Source organism: Triturus cristatus, chromosome 5_1 (genome assembly GCF_964204655.1).
Source record: "Triturus cristatus chromosome 5_1, aTriCri1.1, whole genome shotgun sequence".
In the NCBI taxonomy this organism is placed as follows: Eukaryota; Metazoa; Chordata; class Amphibia; order Caudata; family Salamandridae; genus Triturus; species Triturus cristatus.
Genome location: NC_140587.1, coordinates 148,596,971 through 148,613,252, shown reverse-complemented (window position 1 = coordinate 148,613,252; position 16,282 = coordinate 148,596,971). Strand labels below are relative to the sequence as shown.

Genomic DNA, 16,282 nt, shown 5'->3' with positions numbered 1-16,282 from the left:
TGTAGATATACTGCTGTTCTCCAGTTTGACTTCCCTTTAGGCTGCCATAAAAACTGTACCCACCCTGGGGAGTGCTGACCAGAACATGCCATGTCCTGCCCACTTGGCACATTGGTAATGGAATAAACACACCCTTGGAGGACCTGCTGTCCCCTACCTCTCCCTGGACGCTTACTGGTTTTAAATTCACCACCTACATTTTGTGTTGTAAGCTACAAATCTGTGCAAAGAGCTCACATTTTGTATGTCATTGTTAGTTCATTTGAGGGTCTTGCTTTCAATCTTGTACCTAAGATTCTGTTGATTTTTGCACAATATGAAAACATGTGTTCAAGTACCAGAATGCTAATGAAAATGCAGAACTTTGAACTCTTACCTTCTAGGGGGCAAGTGAACTCTTGCCTGGGAGGGGGCAACTTGATGTATCTGAAGTCTTCTCTTTGACCTGCAAGACTTATATTTTTATGTGTTGCTGTTTATTATGGTATAATAATAGTTTATAAAGCGCGCAAATACCATCGGCGTCTTGGTGCTAGTGTCAAACATGAACCTCTGGAGGAAGGCAACTGAAGAGCTAATTAAGCAGTGGAGCGAAAAGGCCAGGTTTTCAGTTATTTCCTGAATTTTAACAGCTTTGGCTACCCTATGAGGTGGTCAGGCATAGCATTCCACCATTTACATGTGGAACAGGAGAAACGTCTTCCTTCCCAGTATGGCTTTTTTATTCTTTGATCTCGCCATGCTAGACCGAAGGGTACAGGTAGGTATATACCACTTGAAAATCTTCTGAAAGAAAAGTGGGCCAACCTTGTGTGGCGCAAAGATAATAAGATGATGGACGGAGCGCTGAAACCTTTTATGTGCCCAGAACAGTGCTTTAAACATGATTTGCTCCCTGATTGGTAAACAATGCATATCGATAATGGTTTGAGAGAGAGCAGAATTTAGGGAGGTTCATCAGTACCCGGGCTGCAGTGCTCTGGAGAGTCAGCAGTTTGTTTAATTGGTAAATTTTAGAGCCTGCATACAAGGCATTGTAGTAGTCTAGTTTTGAAATTACCAAGGCAATTATAACTGTTTTCTACAACTCTCTCTCGCTCTCTCTCTCTTGAATGGAAAAGAAGGATTCTTTTTAGGATTTTTAAAATGAGGAACCAGGACGATGTTGCCTGTTTAATGTGATCTGTGAATGCTAATTAGGCATGAAAGATAATCCCGAAGTTCTTTGCTTTATGGACCGGAGGCAGGATCGACCCAAGGTTGGGGGGCCCCCAGATGGTGCTGATGTAAAGTCCTCAAGAACAACCACCTGCTCTCTATTGGACAGAAAGGAACTGATCAGTAGTGCCAGAACCCTTAGGCAGATAATTTCAAGATGTTTGACCAAAAGGTAATGGTAAAAGGTATTGCACATGGCTGGAAGATCAAGCAGGATCAGAGCCGCCTTACCACCATTGTCTTTAATGGCTTTAATTTCTTTTGTGGCACCCACTAGTGCAGACTCTGTGCAGTGGTTGGGTCTAATCCCATGCTGAGATGGATCGAGGGGGTTTGAAGTTTCAAGAAAGTTCATGATCTCTTGATTCATAGCCATCTATTTTTGTTACTGGGTTGCTTTAACCACCAGACCGTTTTTTCGGAAAGGAGTTTCTGACTGAAGCATTGTACAGTGGTCAGATTTCTAGCCTTGTAATATAGCTTCACCCGCAATTTAATGTATGTGCGAGCAAATCTTCTCCCTGATGTCTATGAATATGTGAAGGCCCCTTTTACGTATGTAACCGCCCCTACATAGAATATTGTATATGTGTTAGTTCACATATACGTTACTATGGTATTTATTTATTTTGAATTCTGTTGACTCCTTTTCCTGGCCTGCACTATATTCAAAACCAGCTGCATCATTTACAAAGCCATCATGACCAGAGTCCCTGCTTACCTTGCAGACAAGTTCACCATCTGTGGTGGCTCTTTGCACACCATCAGCCAGGCCACCGTCAAACTGGAGACTAAGAAGTATAAAAAAGAAAAAACAAGGCAGCAGGACGTTTTTTATCGATGCACCTAGAACAACATTGCTATATCCATAAGGACTGTGCCAACTCTGCTTCTATTTTGGAAAGAGTTGGAGATGCACCTCTATAAAATACACTACATCACAATGTTGTAACCATCTCTTAACCAGCTACCTCTTCTGTTACTTGAATCACTGCATGCTTACCTTTGACCCTGTACAGTGCACTGCTGCATTTTCGGCTGCAAGTACTAAATTGATACGTACATGGCTTTTGATGGAGTCTACCTTATTGGGGAGAATGCTGACTCTGCACTGGAATGCCTGGTTGGGCTACAACTTGATCTGTGGGACTGTCTACTCTTGCTCGCCAGTTTCAGTAGCAGTATTGCAAGTTCAGGGGATACTTTGTGGATCTTCCTTTTCAGCAGCACCAGCCTTTGTAGCAACCCAACGAGTTTTTTGCAGCTACGGGATGCGTAGCAGCTCCGACTGTTATTTAGGGCAGTCACAAGAGCCCTCTTACTTCTCCCCGTCCCTCTGTAAAACCACTTTAGCTCACCCTTGAAGGAGCATGTTGGTCCTCTAAGGGGTGGGGCGCCCTTCCACTGATGCTGGCAATCCATCACCACAGATCATTCTGTGCCCTCTCCTTACATGACTTATCTTCTCCCATCCCCATGTTCTCTCTGTCATCTCAGACAACCATGCTCATACGTTGTAGTAGGAGGTTCTCGTTCTGTTGAGTAAATGAGGCTATGTCCCGACAACAAGACTGGGCTATGCAGTTATTTTCTTGTTCCCAGGAAAGATGGCCATCTAAGCCTCATTCTGTTTTTTTGTGTTCTAAATGCTTTCCCCCCTCTGAAGAAGATGCTTTCCCTAGCGCTGGCACTTTTGGTCTTGGACCTGAAAGACTGAAATGTGTCCCTTCTTTTGCAGAACTGTTGTTGGTACACCTGTATACAACAATCTCACTACTCTTTGATCTGGGGTTTTTGATCGACCTTCTTAAGTTGCACTTCAAGCCCTCCCACTGTCTCATCTTTATCGGAATGAAGATAGACACTGTCTCCTTGAAGGCATTCTGTACCCTCAGTGAGCTTGGGACTATGATCCTGAAGTTACAGGAGGAAGCTCTTCTTCCGGTACTAACAGTCCTATGTGTTAAGGTCCTTCTTGATTAGTGTTTCTTGCTGGTCCCATATGCTTGATGGCATGCCTACACTCCAGTGGTGCTTCTGCTGTTGGCTTCAGCACTGCTGGAGTTCTGACAGACAAACACAACAAATGGTGGACGGAGTGCTGAAACTTTTCAACCACTCATCCCCAGTCTAGAGATCTGGATTTAAGCCCTCATTCTTTTGCTCACTATGCCACCCCAGTTTAGAAATCAGTCTTGACCCTGCTCCTCATGGGAACAGTCCAGCCTGAATTGCTAGGCCAGGTCCTCTTCCTGGACTGTAAACAAGCATCCTGGGCTCGATTTTGGGGTATCACCCCTTTTCGGCCAGGGTAGCTTGAATCCAGTGGCACATCAAGCAAGTTACCCATGTCTGGACATACCCTTGGCCACTTAGTGCGAACATAGCAAACACAACAAGGTGATGGACGCTCAGTGTGCCACTGGATTCAAGCTAGCCTGGCTGATGAGGGGTGATACTGCGAAACTGGTCCCAGGATGCTTGTTTCTGGTCTAAGGAGGCCCTGGCCTGGCAGTTCGAACTAGATTGTTCCCATGGGGAGCAGGGTCAAGACTGATTTGCATATGACTGGGTGCAAACTGTGATGGCTTGGTGAGTAAAAGAACAATGGATTCAACACAGATCACTTGACTGGGAGCGAATGTTTGAAAGGTTTCAGCACTCTGTCCATCATGTTGTTGTGTTTGCTATGTTTGCCCTAATTGGCCAAGGGTATGCTCAGACACAAATCCCTTGCTTACTGTGCCACTGGACTCAAGCTAGCCTGGGTGATGAGGTGATACCCCAAAACTGGTCCCAGAATGCCTGTTTCTGTTCCAGGGTGGACCTGGCCTAGCAGTTCTGACTGGACTGTCAAGACTGATTTGCATATGGCTGGGTCCAAACTGAGGTGGTATGGTGAGCAAAAGAACGATGTATTTAACCCAGATCTCTTGACTCTGGGCAAGTGTTTGAAAAGTTCAGCACTTCGTCCATCATGATGTTGTGTTCGCGGAGATCTGACAGACAACATTCGATTTTCCCCAGAAGTGTCACAAGACCTGCATGCTAGTCCCATTGTGGACTAAAATCATCTCTCTCCTCAGGCAGTGTCCCTGACTCCCTCCAACTAGGCCAAATCACACCCATACTCAAAAAACCAAGGGCCGACCCTAATAACCTCGGACCTATCACTAACCTTCCATTCCTAGCCAAAACATTGGAGAAGTGCGTCCTACTACAACTTAACCAACACATAGAAGAATTCAACCTCCATGACACCTTCCAGTCTGGGTTCAGGAAAGGCTGTAGCACTGACACTACCATGCTCAATATCTCGGATGTCATTCGCAGATCCTTAGAAAAAGGGGATGTATTCCTCCTAATCCTACTTGAATTATTTGCGGCTTTTGATACCTTAAATCCCCCAGCATTACTCAAGACACTCAAGAACCGCACTGGTATCAATGGCACAGTCCTAAGATGGTTCACATCTCACCTGCAACATCGCTTGCAACAAATAAAAAATCAACAACTGTCTCTCGAAACCTTCACTAGTTCCTCATGGTGTACCCCATGGCGCAGCTCTCTCCCCATCCCTTTTCAGTTTCTTCAGGGAACCCCTTACTGTTATCCTGAACCAAGTCTGGGTTAAATATCACCTATATGCCTATGACACCCAAGTCTATTAAAAAATTAAATCACCCAGTGACATCCTACATCTGAATGCCACACTTATCAAGATACAAACTTGGCTTAACACCAACCACTTAAAGCTGAACCCCAGCAAAACTGAACTACTACTTTTCTCCCCGAAAAACAACCTTCTACTAATCTAAGTCTGGCTCAAGAATATGGATGCCTTAAATTGTTCTCTAACGTTGTCCAACTCCATAAAGACCTCGGGCATCACCCTGGACAAAAACATGTCAATGAAGGACCACATCAGCTACTCAGCCAAAGGAGCACTCTACACACTAAAACACCTCAAGAAAAGCCAACCTTTCATTCCCCCTGAAGATTTTAAGACGGTAGTGCTATCACTAGTCCTTTCAAAACTGGATTAGGGTAACACAATCATCAAAGGAACTCCGAAAGTTCACCTTGCCCCCTTAAGGTCTGTTCTCAACAGGGCAGACCAGCTCCGAACATGTTTTAAATGGTTTGAGCACATCACACCGACCCTCCAGATCCTCAATTGGCTCCCCATCGGAGGAAGATGTATCTACAAGGCTGCTTGCATCACCCACAAAGCCCTTCAGACACATAACCCCAACTATCTAGATAACAAACTTTTGAAAGCTTGAAAAGCCATGTGTCTGAAAAGCTCCAACTCACTTCTTCTCATACCTCCAAAACTGCAAAAAGAAATCCTCCCAGACATTCATTTTCTGGAAATTCTTCCATGATCTGGAACTCACTCCTTAGAGACTTGTGCTGCAACCCCACCTTTTCATGCTTCAAACGGGCCTCAAATACCTACTGCTCAACAAATACTTTAACACGCACGCAAACTGAGATATGTGAGAAAATGCCATCTTTCTTGCATGGTATGCCCCCACTTTTTGCTGAATTGCTGAATGCACTTTGAGTGTGCCCTGGACTCCTGCCAATCAGGTGCCCAGGGCCTATTTTCCTTCCCTACAACCCAAATTGGCAAACCCTGGCCACATGTCAGCCCCTGGTAAATGGTACCCTAGGTACCCAGGGCCTTGTGACCAGGGAAGGCCTCTAAGGGCTGCAGCACTTATTGTGCCACCCTTAGAGGCCCTGTACCCTAACACAAACACACTGCCCTTGCAGGCTGAGTGTCTGGGTACAGGACAAAACAGAGAGTCGACATGGAACAGATCCCTGTGTGCCATGCCCACAACCTACACTGCCCTGAAATACATCAGCCACCCCTCTAGCGGGGTGCCCTATGCCAGTGGTGTGGGCACAGGAGCATGAGCCCTGTGCCCCTACAGTACCCAGGTCCATTCCTGGGCACTGTGTGTGCAGTGCTGCCATTTAAGAGTATATGGTGCTGGGAGCTCGTCAAACAAGAACTCCACAGCACCATGATGGCTCCACTGAAGACTGAGAAGTTTGGTATCAAGCTTCTCAGCACATTAAACCCGCACTGATGCCAGTGCATTATTTAATGTAAAATGCACGACAGAGGGCATCTTAGAGATGCCCCCTGAACCTAACCTACAATCCACGTCTGGTCTGAGGGGCTGCCTAGGCTGCCACACAGCAGACATGTTGCTAGGCCCCTGGGTAGAGAGCCATCCGCTCTCCTGGGCCTGCAACAATGCACATCCTGGGCGAGGTGCTAGGTCTCCTCCCCCAGGATGGGCAGGGGAAGCCTCAAAGGCATGCCGCCTTTGTGAGCTTTTCCAGGCCACTTGCTGTACTCAGCAACTGGCCCCTACCTGTTCTAAACCCCCACTCTGGTGGGAAGACTGGCCGGAAACCCCAAGGAAGGACAGGGGGTGTGCCAGCCTCTGCCAAACCCACCCCTCAGGTGGGGGAGGCGAGGTGAAACACATCCTGGGCTCTCCATCTTGAAGATGGGGAGCCCTGCCTAATCAGGACTTGGCCACAGACCCCCCCCCCCCACACAGGAGTGGCAGGATAGGGGGGTGTACCCACCCCAGGACAGGGACCCAGTGGTCCCTGCCCTTTACCTACCTGTAACGCCCCTAAATTTAGTATTTAGGGGCCCCCTGAACCTTCCTCAGATTCCAGATTCCGAAACCGCAAAGAAGCTCAAGAAGAAAGAAGTCCTGCTGTGCATCTGCTAAGAAGAGGAAGACCCCAACTGCTTTGGCCCCAGCCCTACCGGCCTGTCGACCCTCGAACCTGCTCCTGCTAAATCCCGGCACCTCCTGTGGCCAGCAACCTCACAAACCCCGGAGGACCTGGCTACCTTGTGACTCTGAGCAACTGGGACTCCCACGAGCAGTGGCTCTGCTCAAAGCAAGTATCTAACCCCTGGCAGCCAGGAACCACGAACTCTGCACTCTCTTCACCCACCAAACCTGGCCTGTGCTGGAGTGGACAAAGACCCTGAGGACGACCTCCGGCGACTGTGACCCCGAATCCGGCACCCAAGGACCCACCTCGACGCTCCTGACGACGCCTGCAGCCTCAGAACCAAGGACCCCCCCAACCGCGATCAACCGAGGGTAAGATTTCCCGACATCAAAAGGCACCCCTGCACCTGGCGCCCTGTGGCCTCCCCGTGCCCGACTCTTGGGTACCTACCTATCCTCCAACTACCCAACTTACCTCTCGAAATGGTGGGCACACCTGAAGAATATTTGTCCCCGAGCTTGCAGCCTTTGTTCGTCCTTGAGCTTTTTCATTGCAATCCATTGAGCGCCCGAAGGCTCAAAAGCACCCTGCACCCAGCCGCCCGAGTGGCCCTTGCAGTGCAACTTCTACTCCTATCTACTTCTCAATTTGCCCTGAGCAAGTGACCAGGAGCCCAGCTCCCACAGCCGCGTGGCCTGCTAGTCAGCAGCCACCCACCAAGGGCCCCCTGCCTCCCATAGGATAACATTGGGCCTAACTCACTCTGCACCTGGCTGCCCCTGTGCCGCTGAGGGTGTAACAACTGTACTTACCTGACCCTGGGAGACTCCTGAGTCTATACCCAGAACCTTAACTCTGCCAGTCGAGTACTTACCCAAAAGCCGATAACTCACTTTTCTTCCATAGGGTAACATTGACTGGTTTCTCTTGAAATTTCTTCTAAGTGTGGAGTTTCTAAACTTTAAAATATTCACCTAAAATCACCAGAGTAACAAACTGAAATACTCACCTGCTTTTAGGAGAGATCCCAGTGCTGGATCTTGGTGCCCAGCACTGATCCTGAAAAGTACTTACGACCGTACTTACCACTAACTCAATTTTCTTTCTCCCGTAGGAAACCATTGACTGTTTTTCTGTGAAATTTCTTCTAAGTGTCGATTTTTGCAAACTACAAATATTCTTTAAAAATCGTACCAAGTGTGAAAACGTAATTACTTACCTGTTTTAGATAAATGTCCCAGTACTGAGCCTAGGAGCCCAGCACTGGATTACAAAAGTAACGGGAACATACTTTACCCGTAACTTGAATTTTCTTCTATAGGAAACCATTGACTGTTTTTCTGTGAAATTTCTTCCAAGTGTTGATTCTGCAAACGTATAAATATTCGTTAAAAATCGCCTGTATAGCTTAAACGCAGTTTCTCAACTGCTTACAGGTAGTACACTTGTGCTGCATCTAGGATCCAACACTGACCAAGAAAAAGTAACCATAACCCTACTTACCTGCTAAGTGAATTTCCTCCCATAGGATAACATTGGTAATTTGATTAGAAAAAGTTTCCAAGTGTCAACTTTTAAAATAGCAAAATATTGCTTAAAAATCACAACAGTAACTAAAACGTATTTACTCACTTGTTTCCAAGAACTGTCCCAGGACTGAATCTAGGATCAAGTCCTGGAGTTACAAAAGTAATCCTGAAAGTAATCAATTGCATATAACTTAAAATTCCCATTGAGCTCAATGTATTATTGTGTTTGAAATTGTGTTGCCTATTGCAACAAACTGTAACTATTGCATTCCAAGTCAATTGCCTCTTGCAAAGTATTTAACTAAAGCATCTCATTCTGAGAAAGTATATTTTGATACCTATTGTTGGTTCTAAAATAAAACAACCATATATTTTTATAAACAAACCATTGGCCTAGAGTTCAGTTCTTGAGTGTGTGAGACAATTTGCTGACTGAGTGTGTACAACAAATGCTTTACGCTGTCTTCTGATACTGCTCGACCAAGCTACCACTTTAGAGAGTAAGGTTATATCTAACTTTAGCCTCTGCCAAACCTCTGGGGGCTGTAGACTCAGTACACACTGTACCTATTTGGGAACAGTATATACAGAGCCACTTTCCTATATTCCCAAAGCTCACATCTAATCTGACTTGACCCGTTGCAGCGGTCGATTTATTGTTTCAGCTGTCTGCTATGTCTTGTACTCTATTAGCTCATGCTGTTGTTATGCCAGTATATTGTAACTACCTTTACGGCCTAACAATTTTACCTGTACTTCATTCAAATGATATTGCATTATATGTAAAGCGCTCTGATATCTTCTGGTCTATCTAGCGCTATATAAAACCTGTAAATAAAAATCCTATATGTAGATAGGGATGAACAATGGCTCCTCTATCTGGTGCAGCAGTCCTCTCGGTTAATTGATGATTGATATGGCCTCTTCTCTCCCATGGAGCAGAAATCGCACATCAGTCTGCTCGAACTTCTGGCTCCCCTCTTTTCCCTCAAGGAGTTTTATGTTTTTCATCCCCAGCCATACAGTACAGGTCCTAACGGACAACACAATTGAAGTGTTGATTCCCTAATCAACAGGGTAATGTAGGCTTGCTTCCCCTTTGTCTGGTGATGCTGAAGCCGTCGTCTTTGCTTTAGGCTCACATCTGACGAGTTCCCTGAACATGCAGGCAAGCGATCTCAGTTGGTGCCATCTTGCCAATTAAGAATGACAGATGCACCTATTGGTGTGTATATTGATCTTTGCTCCCTCAAGAATCCTTTCAGTGAACCTCTCTCACTCTAGAGTGCACACACTGTCTACAGTTCTGTAGCCTATAGTTTCTGTTGCAGAGAGCCATGAGGTACACGGTCCGCCTTAGGTAGGACTTTCAGTCTCTTCACTATGTGTTTCCTGCCAGCCCTCTGATTTCTTGGATTCTGTGAAAGATGCATCCGGGCCAAGCCCAGATGATTTTGACAGCACCAGACTGGCCACATAGGGTGTGGTACTCTGAACTGCTCTGCTTTTACCTGTGCCCTCTTATGCCGGGAGAGGACATTCTCTCGCAATAGGAGGGGCAGGTTCTTTCATCTGGATCTGAGCTGTTGCCCTTTCTAGACAGGTGGTGGTGGTCATCTTATCAGCTCAACACCTTTCTTCCAAACCTTTTATACCGGTTTGTTGATCCTGTTTTGTTTTTAGTGCACTGAGAAGGAAGTTGATCAGTTGAAGACAGCTTTTTCTGATGTGTTGCACTTTGTTCTAACTAAGGCCCAGCAATACTTGCTGTGTGCACCCTTAAGTGTCCTTTCGACTTCTTCTTTTAACCAGATCAGGTGGTGTTGTTCAAGTCTCTTATTAGTAAGGATTTTCTGATGGTGTGGACACGTAGGTTTCCCCCTTCTTTCTTAATCATGCTTCAGTGGGACCTTAGTCGGGTATTCACATACCTCATGTGTTCACCTGTTTACAATTGCCCTCTGCAGCTGCTTACCTTGTTTTGGCATATTAACAAGCAGCAGACCTTTTCTGTTCATTCTCCTTTTAACTTATCCAAACAAATTAGTCTTTTACACTAGGCTTCCTTACTGCCAAAGGTAGTTACCTCGTTTCTTGTGGGACATCCATCATTCTACTTACTTTTTACTCGCCTCCTCATACCACCAATAAGTAGAGATTTCAGTGACTGGATCCTTACATGGCCATCCGTTTCTACATTCACAGGACCCAAAGTACCAGATTGATGATCTGCTTTTCCTTTTCTGTGCTGGTTCCAAAAAAAGGCAAGGCAATTCAGAAGTGGACAATTTCCTGATGGCTCATGCTGTGCATCAAAATTTGCTATGCTCTTGCTAGGAAGAATCTGCCTGTGAGCATATGGGCCAAATCAATCAGCAGGAAAGCTGGGCTTCAGTATGCATCTTCGCCAAGCATATTGCCTCTAGTTTGAGTTCCGCAAAGTAGGCCATTTTGCTGTATGTGTTTCAGGACTTTTTGGTTTACCCATCCACTCGGACTTACCACATTAGAGCTACTGCTTAGGTATTGATTCAGCAGATGAGGAAACTGCAGGTAAAAGTATCAGAACAATAAGTTATGCAACTTTGGGAACAGGTGATCTGAAAGAGATTATTAGTTATAGGTTCCTTAACTTAGAATTACCCCAGCTGTCAGACTGGATCCGGAGAATTTTTCTTCAGCAGTACCCCCTGCACGTCGATAGGTGGCGTTGGTCGTCTCCGCGTTCGTCATTGGCGTCGTGATCGCCGGAATGTCGTCGCGGTATCTAGTTAGACACCGCCCCTGCGTGCTGACATCAGTTCTTTCTTTTTCCGTGCCGGCCAGCACAGATCCGGAGAGAGCGGTACCTCTAGTCACTTTTTGACTGTCATTTTTAGACTTTTGTCGACCTCTTTTTCTAGTTATGACTCCTGGTGCACAAGGATCTCACATCGGCGGACCAGCTTCAAACCTTGTGGCTCCTGTCACAAATTGATAGCGGTACGGATCCGCACCTTGTGTGTCGGTGGTGCTTGGAGCGCGACCCTGACCCGAAGTCGTACTCTGACTGTCCGTCCATGAATCCGAAGTCTTTGCGGGAGCAGTCCCAAAAGTTTCCGGAGGCCCGGCAGTCCGCTCCGCACTGCTCGAGGTCCCGGTCGAGAGGGAGGTCACGGAGTCACCACCAACACTCCTCTTCAAAGTCCTCGTCTTCGGGTAAGTTGAAGCACAAAAAGAAGGCAAAGAAGCACTGTTGCTCATCCCGTTCTCCCTGGCCGACGCGGGATGCGGAAGGTCTTCTTCCTTCGGCTCAGCCCACGGAGCCTACTGGGTCGGTTCAGAGCTTCCCTCCCTTGCCGGGAGCCGGAACGACCCCTGCCCAACTTCTTAGTTTTTATAAAGCTATCGACTCCATCTTTTGGCAGCCCGACTACACTGGCGAGGCCTTCAGGCCCGGCGGACTCGGCTGGGGGTTCTAGTGCTTCAATGCCGGCGGCTTCGGCCCCGGCTCTGCAGGGCCCCCAGGGATCCAGGCCTAGATCCGGATAGACATCTGTCGACCTTACGACAAATCAATTGGTGACATCTCCGCCCCCTCCGACGCCGGCGTCGACCCCAGCCTCTCCCTCGACATGGACATTGAGCCGGACCGCTGTCGACCGGTGCCGGCTCCGACCGGTACTTTTGTACCTCTGTTCTACCCTGGGTTTCCCTATCGTCCTGAGTGGCAACCAGAGGAGGGTGAGGAGGACTGGGAGGGGTCTGTGGACCCTTTGGCAGACCAGTTGGACGAACCGGACTGGAGAGAGGAGTTTGGTGAGGCCAGTGGTCTGGACACTTCTCCAGACCTTGGCATGCTTTCTCTCCCTACCGTGGCTACAGAGGAGGGAGCCTCTTACGCTGTGGTGTTACATAGGATGGCCGAGGCCTTGAACCTTGAACCTTGAGCTTCCTACGGTGGCGGTCAGGACTAACCTCCTGACTGAGGTGCTTCAATCGGCAGCGGCCTCTTCGGAGCCCCTGCTGCCGTTAAGTGAGGCCCTCACGGACATTCTTCTGGGCTCTTGGTCCAAGCCCAGTACAGGGGCCCCTGTGGATAGGATGATTGCCCGACGCCACCGCCCGGCCTGGGCGACCACATTTTCCTCTCCTAGCATCCTACCCCGAGAGCTTGGTAGTCCAAGCCTCAACTTTCAAGGGTGCGTTCCCTACTGCTCCACCTGATAGGGAATCCAAGAAGCTTGATCACCTTGGGAAGAAGATGTTTTCTTCGCCAGCTCAGGACTGCGAACAGGGAACACCACATGTCTCTTGGGCAGTTACACCCACTCTGTGTGGGATATGGTTGCGCAGGTGCTGCCACAGTGCCCCGAGGAGGCCCGGGCTGTTCTCTCCTGTACAGTGGCTGAGAGTAAAGATGCAGCTAGGTTTGCCATATGATGTGGGCTGTACACTGCCGACTCCCTAGGCAGGATGATTTAAACGTCGGTAGCCCTGAGACGCTGCGTCTGGCTGAGGTCCACTGACTTCTCGGGTGATGTCCAATCGACTCTTTTGGACATGCCATCGATGGCCGTCGCTTGTTTGGGTACAAAGTGGACAATGCGCTCAAGCGCTTTAAGGATTCCAGGGCTATGGCCAGATCCTTAGGCCTCGCTACAACCTCTCACCCCGCGCAGTCTTTTGTGTCCATGGAAGGGGAGCCCCACCACGTTCCACCCAGAGCCACAGGCCTGTGCAAGCTACCCAGCTTCTACGCGGCCGGAGATGGGACCCAGCGTCGTGGGGCCAGCGGGCGGGCCAGTCCACCAACGCCCCTCTGCAGCAGTCTCCAAGCCTTCCTAGTCCGACTTTTCAGGGCCACCAGTTGCAAGTGGGCAGCAGGATTCTCCATCACCTCCCCCACTGGGGCACAACATAATGTTGGACAGGTGGGTTTTGCAGATAGTCCGAAGGGGCTACTCCCTCCATTCGAGACTACCCCTCCGGCCATGCCCACTGTTTTCCATCCAATGCCAGGACGGACGAACTCAGCCGCCGGTGCATGATGGATGACGAATGGCATCTTCACTCGGAGGTGGTGCAAGGTCTCTTTCAGCATGGGGAGAGCCTTGTTTAGATCTATTCGCCACCGAAAAGAACACGCAATGTCAGCAGTTCTGCGCGTTGGAATTTCCAAGGCGGCACCCGTTAGGCGGCGCTTTTCGTTGTGAGTAGAGTTGTGGTCTTCTATAGGCCTTTTCGCCTATACCACTTCTGCCCAGAGTGCTGAAAAAGATCAAGCACGACTGGGCCCAAGTCATTCTTGTGGCTCCGGACTGAGCACAAAGAGTCTGGTATCCCGAGCTCTTGAACATGACCATCGATCCTCCGATCAGACTGCCTCTTCGGGAGAATCTTCTGTTGCAGCAGCAGGGGATGGTCCTTCACCCAAACCTGTCCAGCCTCCACCTCCTTGCGTGTAGATTGATGGGCGACAGTTGACCGCTTTCGACCTTCCTCCCAAAGTCTGTAACATTATCTTGGCAGCCAGGCGTCTCTCCACTAAAATGGTATACACCTGTAGATGGAACGAATTTGGGGCATGGTGCACAGCAAAGGCTGTGAATCTCCTTTCTGCCCCTCTTTCAGAGGTTCTCCTCCTCATTCTTTCTTTGGCCCAGCAGGGCTTTGCTCTGGGCACTCTCAAAGGCTAACTTTCAGCCATTTCGGCCTTTCTTCGCCTTCCTGATCAGCCTTCTCTTTTCAAGTCCCCTATTGTAAATCGTTTCCTTAAGGGCATTACTCACCTGTTTCCTCCTATTCCTTTCGTAATGCCCCAGTGGGACTTGAACCATATTCTGACTTACCTTATGTGCCCTCCTTTAGAGCCGCTAGATAATAGTCCTCTCACTCTTGACTCTCAAAACTGCCTTTCTGGTTGCCATCACCTCTGCTCGCAGGGTGAGTGAGCTTCAGGCTCTTTCCTCGAAACCTCCTTTCCTGGCTGTTCATCCGGACAAGGTTGTCCTTCTTTTCTTCCCAAAATGGTTGCCTCTTTCCACATAGGACAGACCATCACTTTGCCCACCTTTTTCCCGCCCCTGCATCCTTCTAAAGAGGAGGAGGGGCTCCACCGACTTGATCCAAAATACGCGCTTTCATTTTATCTGGATCGCACAAAACAATTCCCGATGGATGATCAGCTCTTTTTTGGCTATGTAGGTGCCAAGAAATGTCGGGCCGTGCAAAAACGGACCATCTCTCACAAGGTCGTTCTTTGCATTAAAAGTTGCTATTCCTTGGCGAAAAAGGAAGCTCCAATAGGGTTGTGCACCCATTCCACCAGGGCGACTGCAGCCACTACTGCTTTGGGATGTGGAGTCCCCGTTCAGTTCTCCAGGACTTTCTGGTGTGAACTTAGTTTGCAGACCCACCTCCAGGGTTGGTATTGCTGGGGTATCTATTCTAAGGTAAGGAATCTATAACTAATAGTCTCTTTCAGATGAACAAGTTACTTACCTTCGGTTACCATCTATCTGTAAGAGACCTATATTAGTTATAGATTCCTTACCGCCCCACCCATCCTCCCCGTTCTGCGAACTGACTTCTAGAGTAAGGGACTCCCTTTTAGGGCCCTAGTTTTGTGCACCAGTGGTTAGTGCCTTGCATGGCTCTGCGCTTCTGGTGTGGAATGTCGTGTAAAGAACTGATGTCAGCGCGTAGGGGTGGCGTCTAAGTAGATACCGCAACGTCATTCCAGCGATCATGACGCCTACGAAGAACGTGGAGTTGACCGATGCCACCTACCGACGCGCAGGGGTACTTCTGAAGAAAAATTCTCCGGATCCAGTCTGACGCCTGGGGGTAATTCTAAGGTAAAATGTATGTCTTACAAATATATTGTTATCGAAGGTAAGTAACTTGTTCTTCTAGTGGAGATGTAGATTCCTCCCTGATCATGCCCTCCACTCCATTCTGACGAGTAGTCCCAAGTTTGTGTTGATACGCTGTAATCTTTGTCAATTAGGTCAGCCATGTTGCCACCTCTGGGGGGGGGGGGGGGGATACTGGGAACCGATACCATTGTGCCTTATACAGACCAGTGATGTTATATCTTGGGTGGATCGTGGAGCAGAGTCAGAGTTTAAGTGGCATCTATTGAAGAGTTATTTCAGATTTTTGACTTAGTCTGGCACCTTGAGGAGATTTAAGAGGTGAGGAATGCACAGATATGTATTGTATCCACAAGAAGAATCATCACATAGTATCTAACTTGTTCTCTGTACTTAAAACAAACATAATTCTGAAACTGGCACTGTAATTGTTGCTTTTTCTTTCCAACTTAAGCCCTTCCTGGAGTGTGCTTTCGAAACGGAATGAGACAGTTTGATTCAGATTTTAATCACTCATTATTTAAGATGACAAATTAAAAACTGAGATCACTGCACCCTCGTTTCCCACACTTGATTTGAATATAGTTCTGTTAACAAATGTGTTGTGCTCCAACCCTTCCACAAACGTTCAGGATTATTGATTGAGCAAATGCTGCCTGTTCCTTGCCTAAAATGACAATCAAAATTAACATGAGGCCAGTTTTTCCCTCAGGATAACAAGCTTAGTAGCATAGTCCTTATTCAATTGGTCGGTATCAGTAGGGACTGCTTTAAAATGATAAACCTCATCTAATTTACCATGAATACGGCTTCCTAACCTTTGAAAACCATAATTCTTGACTTCTATACTGCAGGTTCCTGTTCTAATAATCCACCTTGTTTAGTTTGCTGTAAAAT

At 47.8% G+C, this 16,282-nt stretch overlaps 1 protein-coding gene across 2 annotated transcripts in view; it reads left to right on the top strand.

Moving 5' to 3' along the window:
• Window positions 1-16,282, top strand: part of LOC146830440 (ranBP-type and C3HC4-type zinc finger-containing protein 1-like) — a 540,476-nt gene that overhangs the window by 199,484 nt on the left and 324,710 nt on the right. The gene's annotated exons all lie outside the window — the stretch shown is intronic.